This window comes from Dermacentor variabilis, chromosome 8 (assembly GCF_050947875.1).
Source record: "Dermacentor variabilis isolate Ectoservices chromosome 8, ASM5094787v1, whole genome shotgun sequence".
In the NCBI taxonomy this organism is placed as follows: Eukaryota; Metazoa; Arthropoda; class Arachnida; order Ixodida; family Ixodidae; genus Dermacentor; species Dermacentor variabilis.
The window spans coordinates 129,449,520-129,463,984 of record NC_134575.1 but is presented as its reverse complement, the minus strand read 5'-3'; the positions used below and the strand labels follow the sequence as shown (position 1 = coordinate 129,463,984).

At 48.3% G+C, this 14,465-nt stretch overlaps 1 pseudogene; it reads right to left on the bottom strand.

The window, feature by feature from the left end:
• Window positions 1–8,009: 8,009 nt before the first annotated feature.
• On the bottom strand, window positions 8,010–9,185 carry LOC142591272 (uncharacterized; annotated as a pseudogene).
• Between the last annotated feature and the right edge of the window lie 5,280 nt (window positions 9,186–14,465).

Below are 14,465 nucleotides of genomic sequence, written 5' to 3'. Positions count from 1 at the left end.
GACAGCTGCCATCGCAAATTTCCCGTAGCCCATCGACAAGAAGGCAGTGCGTAGATTTCTTGGCATGTGTGCCTACTACAGGCGATTTGTCAAGGACTTCTCACGCATCGCTGAGCCGCTGACACAGCTAACTAAATGTGACGTCGAGTTCCAAGTGGGAAACGCCGCAGGTCGACGCATTTCAAGAACTCAAACGACGCATGCAGTCGCCGCCCGTACTTGCGCACTTCGACGAGCATGCCCATACCGAAATCCACACTGACGCCAGTAGCCTAGGCCTCGGTGCCGTCCTAGTCCAGGGAAAAGATGGACATGAACACGTGATAGCTTACGCTAGCCGGTCGTTGTAAAAACCGGAAGGCAATTATTCTACAACCTAAAAGGAATGCCTGGCCATCGTTTGGGCTACAGCGAAATTTCGCCCTTACCTATATGGCAGGCCATTCAAAGTCGTCAGCGACCATCACGCCTTGTGTTGGCTAGCGAATTTAAAGGATCCTTCAGGACGGCTGGCGCGGTGAAAGAATATGATATCACTGCAACCTACAAGTCCGGACGAAAACACTCTGAGGCCGATTGCCTATCACGCGCCCCCATTGACTCGCCGCCGCAAGATGACGAAGATGACGACGCCTTCCTTGGCATTTTAAGCGCGGAAGATTTCGCTGAACAGCAGCGAGCAGACCCGGAGTTGAAAAACCTCGTCGAGTATTTGGAAGGGCACACCAACGTTGTCCCTAGGGCATTTAAGCGAGGATTGTCTTCGTTCTCGCTTCAAAACAACCTGCTCGTAAGGAAGAACTTCTCACCAGTGTGCGCCAACTACCTCCTTGTTGTCCCGTCAGGACTGTGTCCAGAAGTATTGCACGCCTTACATGACGATCCGACCTTCTGGACGCCTCGGATTTTCCCGGACACTATCGAGGATACAGGAAAGGTATTAGTAGCCGCGCCTGACCGCCGACGTCGCCCGTTATGTCAGAGCATACCGAGACTGTCAGCGACGAAATACACCACCGACAAGGCCAGCCGGATTACTACAGTCAGCCTCCTTGCCGACCATTCCAGCAGATCGGGATGGACTTGTTGGGACCCTTTCCGACGTCAACAACCCGAAATAAGTGGATCGTCATGGCGACGGACTACCTCACCCGCTTCGCTGAAACTAAAGCTGCCGAAAGGTAGCGCAGCCGAAGTGGCGAAATTCTTTGTCAAAAACATCCTGCTGCGACATGGCGCCCCAGAAGTCCTCATCACCGATAGAGGAACCGCCTTTACAGCGGAGCTCACCCAAGCCATTCTGCAATACAGTCAGACAAGGCACAGGAGGACAACGGCCTACCACCCACAGAAGAATGGTCTTACGGAGCGTCTGAATCAGACCCTCGCCGACATGCTAGCAATGTATGTCGACGTCGAACACAAGACCTGGGATGCCGTCCTGCCGTACGTAACATTCGCTTACAACATGGCGGTGCAAGAAACAACAGAGATCACGCCATTTAAGCTGGTTTACGGCAGGAACCCGACGACGACGCTCGACGCCATGCTGCCGCACGTCACTGACGAGGAAAATCTTGACATCGCTATCTCCAGCGCGCCGAAGAAGCCCGACAGCTCGCCCGCCTGCGAATCAAGAACCAGCAGCGTACCGACAGCCGACACTACAACCTCCGACGACGCTTCGCCGAGTATCAGCCCGGTGACCGTGTTTGGGTTTGGACCCCAATATGTCGACGAGGACTGAGTGAAAAACTATTGCGACGCTATTTTGGACCCTACAAGATCATCCGACGTGTTGGCGAATTGGACTATGAGGTCGTGCCAGACGGCATTTCGCAGTCACAGTGAAGCCGCGCACGATCTGAAGTGGTCCACGTGGTGCGTCTTAAACCCTTTCACGGACGCTGACCAACTTCCTTATTTTGTTGTTTTCGTTGCTACGAGTGCTTTTCTTTATTACTTTCGTTTGTTTGCAGCATCGGGTCGACGCTTTTTTAAGAGGGGGGTATTGACACGTCTACATGTTGATCTTTCTCTGGTGACCACGTTTCACCACTTAACAAACGTTATCGCACAGCGCAGGACGCGCCTGCATGTATAGGACGTTTCTAGAATGTTATCGATGCTTCTATCCGCTGTCTGTTGTCGTCAAACCTTGTGGTATCTGATTTCATCGCGTGACGCGAATAGTGTAGAACTTTGTGGAAGACACGCAGGTCCCAGCGATTAAGCAACAGCAGCTCAGAAGTCTGCTCCGACGATACAAAGGCTGCTTTTCGACGTCATCGTCACTACCACGTGACAATATGAGGAATAAGAGCGGTGCGAGTACAGATCCTAGGGGGACGCCGGATGTTACTGGAAGAGAGCTGGAACGGCTATTTTTACTTCAAACAAACTGGGAGCGTTTATTGAGGAATGCTGTGATCCATGCGAGAAGGTTAGGGTGGAAATTCAGCTGGGAGAGGTTTAGTATAAGGCGTTTATGTGGTACTCTATCGAATGTTTTTGCGAAGTCGAGAAAGATTGCATCGGTCTGAAGGTTGTGGTCGAGATTAGAATGTAGATCATGAAGAAATATAGCAAGTTGGGTTTCACAAGATAAAGATTTAGGAAATCCGTGCTGGGAAGGATGCAAAATATTGATAATGTCAACGAAGTGCATAATGTGAGGTCATATGACGTGTTCCATGATTTTGCATGGGACGCTTGTTAGAGAAATGGGGCGGTATTTAGGGGGGATTGTTTATTACCTGACTTGTGGACTGGAATGACCTTTCCCTCCTTCCAGTCGTCTGGTAAAATTCCTGTTTCGAGTGAAAGTGAGAAGAGCATCGAAAAATACACTGCAATAATTTCTTTAGTATTTTTTAACAGTTTGGAGTTAATATCGTCGACACCAGCCGATGATGAAAGTTTTAATTTGTCAATCAGTGATGAAATGCCAGCGACAAAAATTTCAACAGGGACCATCATTGGTAGTGTCGTAGTAGGTGGCGTAGGAAGAGGCAAGTCGGCTTCTTCAGTGAACACGGATGAAAACGCGATGTTAAAGGTATTCGCACAAACAGCGTCGCTTGTAATTTCGTCTTCATCGTTTGTAAGTGTGACGTCATGTGTTAGTTGCGGGTTTATGACTTCCCAAAATTTTCTAGGGTTAGTTTTTAGAGTTTTAGATAAGTCATTATGATAGAATGTCTCTTTCGCTTACCTACCTTTATGAAACGACACCCGGCTATTCCAGTGCACAGGTCATTTGTTTGCGTACATAAATGCTGCGCTGACAGAAGGAATTCCCCAAATAAAACGCTACAACACCAGCTTGGGCTTGTAGGTTTTCCATCCTGGTGTTAACAGCGCAAAAAACGTATACGGGGACACGCGACAAGAAGATGACACCACGAGTGCTCGTGGTGTCCTCTTGTCTTGTGTCCCCATCTACGTTTTTTGCGCTGTCCACATCAGGAAATAAAACGCTCCATGGCAGAATTTGCTGAGGACTGACACTAGCCGCTACAGAGTGCTCGTGAATGAGTAACAAAAAAAAACCCCGTGAACCAAAATCTTTTAAGCGTGCAGGTGATCTGTGTTTCCATCTCTTACGAAAGGTTGACACCGGCACAAGTTTTTGCTTGCATGCCCATTCGAACTATACCGGCTGGAAACTGAAGAAAGTGGATGCGCAGTCTTATTCTTGCGTGCCTCTCAGTAAGTGTTCTGTATATACCCTCCTTGTGATCCGTGCATAGATACAAGCTGCGGCGATGTACCTTGCTTAGGTATGCTTTAGGTGAACGAAGCGGCGACTTCATCGTGATTATTTTATCCGTGCATCAAGAGTTGATGGCCGTAAAGTGCTCTTCCCAGTCCTTCAGGGCTTTCATCGCTCCATTGCTAGGGTAGATAAGGTTGCCTCCGTCCGAAACATACTCTTTCAGAGCTGTCAGTGAAGCATGCTCGTCACTGGCAGTTCCAAGGAGAGCATCTCTGCATTTTGCGGACTTCACGAGTTTCAGCATTCCCTTCAAAAATAAATCCTCCGAGGTAAAATAGAATACTGCATTCTGTTGACGGCAATCATTCAATGAACAAAATCTTAGAATCGTCCATTTCTTCAACTTTCTTCTCGACACAGGTCTTCTTCCCCTGGGATAGCAGGTCTACAAGGTACTCCCTGCCATCAAGTTCGATCGTACTTTGCCGTCCACGGCGTATGCGAAAATTGGCTAACGCTCACAAGTCTCAGAGCGCACTTGATATCGTAGGCACTGGGAAGTGGCTTCATAAGCCACACCACCGATAAAAGGTTCTTTAAGGAGTCTTGCAGCAGCCTGCTTGTAAGAAGGAACTTATATCCTTCGTCACTTAGGGGCAGTTCTAGGAGGCGAAGAGCAGCCGTAGTTTATATGAGCAGTAGGACGTTCTTGAGGGCTAGTTGGTTCGTACTTGAAGGTAGGTTAAAAATGCGCGAAAAACGAGGACAGCGAAAGAAACGCACAACACAAAACACCGCGCTCATGGTGTGTTGTGTGTTTCTTTCGCTGTCCTCGTCTTTCGCGCAGTCTTAGCCTACCTTCAAGATATGAGCAGGCCAGCTTGCGATGGTTTCCAGTGTGATGTCGCGCCCATTTTCATAGTTCTGATTGCTTCCTTTGCCGTGCGCAATGTCTCTTGGGCTTCAGAGCACTTGGCCTTGTTTGTGCGACTTAAGGCTATTACCGCATTTCGTGAGGGCATCAGTGTATACCACTTTGAAATAAGCTCCATGAACCAAGCTGTTGTTTCCGCTCCCTGTTTAAGTAGCACTTCCTTGTGTAGCTGAAGTTATCGCCCCCGTACTTGCTCACATCTTTAACATCTGTTTAGTAACTGCAGCTTTTTTCCCAAAAAATTCAATTAGCGAAAGCCGTTGTCCTTTTTAAAAAAGGAGATCGAAATGTTCTTGGTAATTACAGACCAATTTGAATTCTGCCAGTGTTCTCAAAAGTCTTTGAAAGAATGCTTCATATAAGACTGTCTTCGTAAATTCATAACTTCATTCATAAATTTAACCTGCTAACATCATTTCAGTTTGGCTTCTGCAAAGGCAAATCAAGTGAGTCTGCGTTGCTCGAACAAAAACAATATATAATAACACAACTAGAAAACAAAGCTATTGTTGTCATTGTCTTTGTCATTGGTGTGTTTGTGGATTTTTCAAGGGCTTTTGACCTCGTGTACCATAAAATCTTGCTGAATAAATTGCAGCACTATGGTATCCGAGGGAACGCACTATCATTATTGAATTCCTATCTATGATTTAGGCAACAAGTGGTATTAATTAATGCTACGCAGTCTGAACCGAAACCTCTCATGTGCGGTTTCCCTCAAGGAAGTACGCTAGGACCTTTACTCTTCAACATTTATATAAATGATATAATAAATATTAACCATGACGCAAAGTTTGTCATCTATGCGGATGATACAAGTCTGTTTTTCGCCGGTAATAACATTTCCGTACTTATCGATCAATGCAACGTCGCAATGATAGCCCTTGAGGATTGGTCCATAGATAATTCAATGAAGATCAACGAGGGTAAGACTAAGGCTGTCATTTTCAGACCGGAAAATAAACTTATCCCACCGCATGAAGATATTTTAAATTCACGTCCTGTAGAAATAACAGAGCAGTTCAAATGCCTAGGGGTTATATTTTCCTCCAATATGTCATGGGATTACCACGTTAACTACGTCTCAAACAAAATAGCTCAAATCACTGGTGCTATAGGTCGTTTAAAAAACATCCTTCCTACACAAACTAAAATGCTGATTTACAACTCAGTGTTCAACTCGCATTTGAATTATTGCCACTTAGTTTGGGGTACCACAAGGTTCATTAACCTTGAACGCATTCACCTAATCCAAAAAAGGTATCGCCGACGTGTATAATACGTCATACCGACATCAAAGTGCACCGTTATTTAGGCATTCTAGAGTGATTAAAGCACATAACCTCTATGGATATCGCCTCAGTGGCATCTTTAAATCAGAAATTAGGAATAACATAACCAATATCAGGAAATTAGCCGAACTAAAGAAAAACATGTTAAGCTATCCAACAAGACATGACGAGGAATGGATAGTACCGACAACTGGACCTAAATTTGGACAAGAACGCCTACATTATATTCTTCCATCTCTTCTTAATGGTTATAGTCTCATTAATTTCGATTTGTTTTCTTGTTCGCGCGAAGTGCTTCATACTATGTATTAAAATAACGTGGCTTTAGCTTACTTATGTGTACATATTGCTGTTTCGTGTATAGTTTAGTGATTCCTTGGCATACTTATCTGTTTTTTTTTTAATTGTGCAAGTTCTAGTATTGCCTCCCTGCTGAACATTAGGTTTGTAGTCTCGTCAAGTTGCCCTGGTGTAGCCTTTTTCTGCAACCTTTCCATCTCTATTGTAAGATGGGAAAATAAGATTGAAAGTGAAATTTATTTGGAAGCGGATAGCTGGGGGAGCTTCCCGTAAAAGCTGTACAGCGACACCAACCTTCATTTTGGTGAAGTAGTCTGTGTTGGTGCGCCCTTGTAAATCAATCAATCAGCCTTTTTATTTTCCTCTTTTGTATGCACGACAGAGCGAAAAAGGCGGCAAGAGAAAAAGCTGCTTCGTCGCAGCTTGACTGAGCTTCTGCCACCCGTACATATAGGCAATATACAGCAAAAACATAGGCAAGAAATGAGCATACAGAGAAATATCTTTCTTCTCTTACAGTTTTAGAAGTACACAGAATATGTATGTAACATAACAAGAAACATTTAAGCAATAAATACAAACAAAACAAAAAGAAACCGCCTCAATACACGTATTAGCTAATTACCATAAGCAATAACACAGCATTTTATCATAACACCATAAGTATTATACAAACATCTTAGCATAATTAGATTAAGTGCATCTATTTTAGGGTACAAAGTTTTAGTTTCGGCTATACAGAGACCGAACATTTCTTTCTTCGTTAGTGTTAGCATATCAATACCTCGTGCATGACATGCGTTTAACGTAAGTGGCATTGTGTGTCGAACCCTTTCTGTACCATAATGTGTCCGAGAGAAGGGAATTTCAAATGCCGGTTGGTACCGAAAGAGAGACAACGCTATCGTTTCCTTTCAACTTGCTAGATCAAACTTTTTCAAGTTTTCCGAGTTGAGCGCTTTCATACCTTGTTAGCAATTAGTGGGCATAAATTTTGTCCGATTTTATGCTTACGAAAAAGTGGATCTGTATGTTCCAGAAACGGGACGTTATCAGTAGACCGTAGTTTATGTAGGTTTGTAAGTGTGGTGTTTCCACATACTTATGCGCAGTAGTACAAGCGGGAACTCAACAAGGCGTAGCAAAGAGCCATTTTAACGTTAGTCGCAAGAATGTGGCGACAACGACTTAGCACACCGGCAGCTTTACTTAGTAGGTTTTCTATGTGCTCATTCCAAGACATGTGCTCCATAAAAATGACTCCAAGTAGTTTTACTGAACACTCAGTGGTAATTTGCTAAGGACCTAAACTCTAAGAAAGAAAGGACTAAAAGGGACAGGGAGGTTAGTCCTTTTGGGGACTAACTGATTTGCCACAACCATTAGTCCTTTTGGGGACGAGCTGACATGGGATGAACTGTTACTCCCCATGCGCTTACTCCTTCGGGGACTAACAGTTGCCCTTGTCCGATGCTCCTCAAGGGGGTAATGGTAATTCGTTCCGATGATCCGCAAAGGTGAAATTAATGAAATTAGGCATTTATGCCCTAAAAATATTAATGAGCTGGAAAAAAAATTGTGTTCGAGAGTAGGATTCGAACTCACGACCTCTAGCTCACAAGTGAGGTACTCTAACCACTTCACCACGCCGCTTTTTTTTTCGTTTTTGCATGGAATTATCGGTACTGTCAAACCAATGCAGTTACATTACATATGCACGTACAAGAGAAACAAATTCACAGATAGTATACAGTCCAATGACAGTTCAAAATTCTGGCAAACAAACACAAGCGTCCAGACGCGAAATCCAATCAGGTACTGGATCATATGTAGCCACCACACTACGGACATGAGCAGTCTCTTCCCGGAAGATGGACCTTGTCGAGCGAGGTGGCTCGGCATGTCTGTCTATCATTCGACTTCTCCATAATGAATAAAGTCCTAATAACATAAACAAATCATATGGTGTATTACTGGCTGTCTTTAGGAAAGGAAGGAACCGGATACCATAATATGCGAGAGGAAAGTCTTTTTTGAAAGTTCTTTGTAAAATGTCCCAAAAAATAAATGCGTCGCGACAAAGTATAAAGCAATGTTCTATTGTCTCGGGTTGATTGCAAAGTCTACAATTTGTATTCCAGGGTACATACAGTCCTTTTTCCTGAAGCCACGTTTTAACTGGCAGTGTGGAGGTGTGCAGCTTAAACAAAAACGTTTTCGCTGCTGGCGCAATGCACATTCTACGGACACGGCAAAGGACATCTTGACCTAATAGAGACAGATACGGCTTTCGGTACAGAAGTTCAGGGAAAAGGTTATCTATAAGTGCTACATTTAGCGACGTGCGATTAACGGTAAACAAATATTCAAGGGTGAATCTGGCTTTTAAGAATGAAATAGTGTCGACAAGTTCCTTTAAGAAGCCCCATAACGGTAGTTCTTGAGCGAAGTTTGCCGTGACAAAAAGAAAAGGGAGGTGTGACGCAAGACGTGCTCGATTAACTGCGAGAAGGAATGGATGACGGACATTTTTAAGGTAAAATAAGCGCATGACCAATTGTCGCACAAACAAATGCACAAGACCCAGGCCTCCCTTTTCAAGCGGGAGAAAAAGGTTGTCCCTTCTCATGGCTTCCCATGATGAATGCCAAATAAAACATGCAAATATTCTATGAAATGCCTGGACATGGACATGTGAGCAGTGCAAGACCTGCAGAACATAAAGAAGCTTAGAAGCGAGAAATGTATTGCATGCCTTAGCTCTCGCAAAAATGGAGAGATCACGTCCTTGCCAGGTTGTCGCCTTTCGACGGATGATGGTTATCGTTGACGTTCAATGAGGTCCACTGTTACGGAAGTTATCGAGAGGTACTCCAAGATATCGCAACGGAGACTGATTCCAATGAATATTCGCGAATACAGAGGGAGTGAGCGCCCACATGCCTAGCCAAAAGCCTCTACCTTTGTCAAAATTTACAGTAGCTCTTGCAGTCTCACAGAAACGCAGGGTAGCGTTTATTGCCTTGGTAATGCTTGGCTTATCGACGCAAAAGAAGGCACTGTCATCTGCATAAGCTAGCACTTTAATTTCCTCATCGGCATACATGTGTCCTATAATGCTCGAGTCGCAAAGCACGCTTAAGCAAAGCGGTTCTAAGTATATGGCGAAGAGTAAAGGCGAGAGCGGACAACCCTGACGAACGGATGACTGTACTTGTATTATATTGCTACGGGATAGTATTTCCAATCACGAAGAGCCGAGCAGTAAGAAGACGACGACGACGATTAGAAGCTAGCGCGGGCTGTTGCCTCTTGGCCAAGCGCAGCGTATTTTCTTGTAAATATACTTGTACATAGCTTTTCGTCTGCGTCTTCCTAGGTAACAGATCTGGTGGAGGTGGACGTTCCCTGTACCTCGTCACGGAGCTTCGCGGTGGACGGTACGTCGAGCCTTCCTTCATGGCTCCCGGCGACGACAACCCGACTCCGCCGGCTCCGACCCCTGCTGCCACCTCGATGACATACATCACTATCCCCGCTCCCCGTGATCCTGGCGTATTCTCGGGCAAAGATGGGGAAGACGTTGATGACTGGATCAGCCTATGAACACGTCAGCCGCAATAACCGGTGGGACCCTACTATTATGCTCGCCAACGTAGTCTTTTACCTCGGTGGCACACCTAGAGTTTGGTATCGCAAGCACGAAGATGAGCTCACCAGTTGGGATTCACTTAAGGCACAGCTTCGAGACTTGTTCGGCAACCCCTACGGTCACCAACTTGGCGCGCAGAAGGCGCTTTCCGGCCGTGTGCAGACGTCAACAGAGCCCTATGTCACGTACATTCAGGACGTCTTGGCTCTGTGCCGCAAATTTTACACCCACATGACTGAGTCCGATAAGGTTGCTCACATCCTCAAAGGCATTGCCGATGACGCCTTCAACTTGCTCGTTTGCAACAACGTAGCGACGGTGGATGCTGTTATAAAAGAGTGCCGCCGCCTGGAACTCGCTAAAAGCCGACGTATTGACCAGCATTTTGCCCGTCTGCCCAACACCCCAGCGACATCTTCCTGTGCCGACACTCCTCGTCCCAACAACACTGCCGATGTTACCAGGATCGTCCGGCGTGAAATCGAGGCCGCCTATCCGGCTGCCTTCGACTCCAGTCCCACCAACACATCTGCAGTCACGGTCTCACTGATCCAGGCAGTTGTCCGCCAAGAGTTCGAAAACATGGGTCTTCACACCATCTGCTTGGCCCACCGTCCTGATACCCGCCCGGCTTCTTCGATTCCGCCCCGTCCCGCATCTTCTTACCCACCACGTTCCCGCAACCCATCTGAATGGCGCACTGCTGACGACAAACCCTTTTGTTTCCACTGCCATCGAATCGGGCACATTTCTCGGCACTATCGCAGTCGCTGGAGTTCCCTGACCCGGCCTACTTATACTGCCTACTCTCGCTCCCCAGGTGGCCCTTCTCGTCCCTATACCGCACGCTCCGATAACGCCGCCGCTGATTCTCCTGCACCGAACCGCTCCTATTCTCGTTCGCCTTCGCCCCAACGACGACAATCTCGCTCTCCCCAGCCCCGTCGATCCTATTCGCCGACTCCCTTCGGACGCCGCTCCCAGCCGGAAAACTAGACGATGCAGCGCCTCGAGGTGACGCTGCATTGCTCCCTACGACGCCGAATCCTCTACTGACGTTGCCCACTCATCTGAACCTTCTTGACGTGCAAGTCGACGGTGTTTCTGTGTCTGCAATCATGGACACTGGGGCGCATTTGTCCGTAATGAGCGCTGACCTTCGTAACCGGCTCAAGAAAATTATCACGCCCGCCACGACGCCTGTTGTCCGTGTCGCCGATGGCGGAACGGGCCCCGTGATTGGTATGTGTACCGCCCGCGTCTCCTTCGCCGATCGCTCAACAATCGTGCTATTCACAGTCATCGCTCCCTGTCCCCACGACATCATCCTCGGCTTAGACTTCCTCTCCGCACATTCTGCTCTCATCGATTGCTCCGCCAGTACTCTCCGCCTCGACCTGCCTGTTCTGGATCCCGCTGAACAACACCATATTCGCCTCAGTTCCGTCGACTTCGTTCGCTTGCCACCTTAGGCACTGACTTACGTTGACTTCGTGTCACTCCCCGACGGTCACTACATCGCGGCTCCTATCCAAGACGTCCTCCTTACACACGGGTTCACAGTACCTCACACAGTTTTATCTATTACGGCGAATTGCGTCTGCCCGCCAGTGGTCAATTTTGACTTGACGACACAAGTGCTGCCACGCGGGATGTCTCTGGCCCAACTTTGCTCATTCGAGGATAGCTCTGTAGCATCGATTTCAGTAGACGACAATTCAGCCGATCCTCCTCTACCGTCGCAGTCGGCAACTTGTACCATCGCCAACTTACAAAAAATGATTGCACCCGACATGCCTTCCGAGCACGCTCGTGCGCTCTACCGCGTTCTGATTTCCTACCAAGATAGTTTTGACTTTAACGATCGTACTTTGGCCCGAACAACAGCTGTCAAACATCGCATTAATACCGGCGATGCCCCTCCTATTCATCGCCGCCCGTATCGAGTATCACCGGCTGAGCGTCAAGTTATTCACACCGAAGTTCGCAAAATGCTTGCCAAGAACATTATTGAACCGTCATGTAGTCCATGGGCGTCACCTGTTGTGCTGGTAAAAAAGAAGGATGGCTCATGGCGCTTTTGCGTGAATTATCGGCACCTTAACAGGGTTACCAAAAAGGACGTGTATCCCCTACCTCGGATTGATGACGCCCTTGACTGCCTCCACGGTGCTCGCTATTTCTCCTCTATTGACCTTCGCTCCGGCTATCGGCAGATTGCCGTGGACGATCTCGACCGCGAGAAGACTGCCTTTGTAACACCCGACGGTCTTTATCAATTCAAAGTGATGCCGTTCGGTCTGTGTAACGCTCCGGCCACTTTTGAACGCATGATGCACTCCCTTCTTCACGGTTTCAAATGGTCCACTTGTCTGTGCTACTTGGACGACGTTATAGTATTCTCTCCAACATTCGCTACGCACCTCGAGCGCCTCTCAGCAGTCCTGCACGTTTTTCGGTGAGCCGGTCTGCAACTCAACGCATCGAAGTGCCAATTCGGCCGTCGCCAGATTACCGTGCTTGGACATCTCGTTGACGCGAACGGAGTGCAACCGGACCCAGGCAAGATTCATGCTGTTACGCACTTCCCTGTTACAAAGTGTGTCAAGGATGTGCGCAGCTTCATCGGCCTTTGCTCGTACTTCCGCCGTTCCGTAAAAAATTTCGCGGCCATAGCACGACCACTAACCGAGCTTTTGAAGAAAGACGCCCCTTTCCAGTGGGGAGATAACGAGGCCTCTGCATTCTCGCTTCTAATCGACCTTCTCACAACGCCTCCCGTTCTGGCCCATTTCGATCCTTCTGCGCCTACCGAAGGCCGTACTGATGCCAGCGGTCACGGAATTGGCGCAGTACTGGCACAATGCCAGCATGGCCAGGACCGTGTTATCGCTTACGCCAGCAGGCTCCTCTCGCCCGAGGAGCGCAACTATTCCATCACTGAGCGTGAGTGTCTGGCCCTAGTTTGGGCGGTTGCGAAGTTCCGCCGATACTTATATGGCCGACCCCTTTTCCGTTGTCACAGACCATCACGCGCTTTGCTGGTTATACTCATTGAAAGACCCTACAAGAAGACTTGGTCGCTGGGCCTTACGCCTCCAAGAATATTCGTTCTCAGTCACCTACAAATCTGGCCGACTACACAAGGACGCTGACTGCCTGTCTCGCTACCCGGTAGACGAGCCTGACGACGCCGATAGTAGTACCACCAACGGCATTTTCTCTGTGTCTACCATCGCTAACATCGCCGATGAGCAGTACCGAGACCTATCGCTGCGAGTACTCGTCGAGCGTCTGCGCTCTACGCCTACCGACGCATCTGTTCGCCGATATGTCCTCCAGGGCGGCATTCTGTACCGAAGGAACTTCCTCCCTGATGGCCCTGATCTTCTTCTTGTCGTGCCAAAACATCTACGACAGACTATGGTCTTTGAGATGCATGACGCACCCACTGCAGGACTTCTTGGGGTAACCCGCACGTACGACCGCGTCCGCCGCCGCTTCTATTGTCCTGGTCTCGCTCGCTCCGTCCGACGCTATGTTGCTGCCTGTGATCCCTGCCAGCGTCGGAAAACACCTCAGGTGCTACCTTCCGGTCATCTCCAGCCGATCACCGTCCCTGTGGAACCGTTCTTTCGTGTTGGATTAGACCTCCTCGGTCCCTTTCCCACGTCATCCTCTGGGAACACATGGGTAGCCGTCGCAACTGATTACGCCACCCGATACGCTATCACGTGGGCTCTCGCTACCAGTTGCGTCACTGACGTCGCGGACTTTCTCTTGCGTGACATTATCTTAGTGCATGGCGCCCCGCGACAGCTGCTTACTGACCGTGGTCGTAAGTTCCTCTCGAAAGTTATCGCCGACATTGTGCGTTCCTGCTCTATTCAACACAAGCTGACTACATCATACCATCCTTAAACCAATGGCCTGACAGAGCGGTTAAACCGTACTCTTACCGACATGCTGTCCAAGTACGTTTCGAAGGACCACCACGACTGGGACGTCGCCCTTCCTTACATCACATTTGCTTATAATTCTTCCCGGCACGACACCGCCGGATTTTCTCCATTTTATCTACTCTACGGTCGCGAACCGACCTTGCCCCTCGACACGGTACTTCCTCCTGCTGCGATCTCAACAACCGAGTATGCGCGCGACGCCATCGCCCTCGCCGACCATGCACGCCAGGTTGCCCGTGCTCGACTGACGGACTCGCAAACCACGCAGCAGCGTCAGTACAACGCCCGCCACCGTGACGTACACTTTTCGCCTGGTGCACTCGTGCTCCTGTGGTCGCCCTCTCGTCACGTGGGACTTTCAGAAAAGCTCCTTTCGCGATACACAGGGCCCTGCCGCGTGCTGCGCCAGGTGACGCCTGTGACGTACGAAATTGCTCCTGTGAGCTCAACCTCGTCATCTACTCTGGCATCTAGCGATGTCGTGCACGTCAGTAGGCTCAAGACTTACTACACTGCTTCAGACTCCGGCCTTAAGTGGCTACGGCACGGCGCTTTTGCCGCCGGGGGTAGTGCTACGGGATAGTATTTCCACTGACGAAGAGGCGAG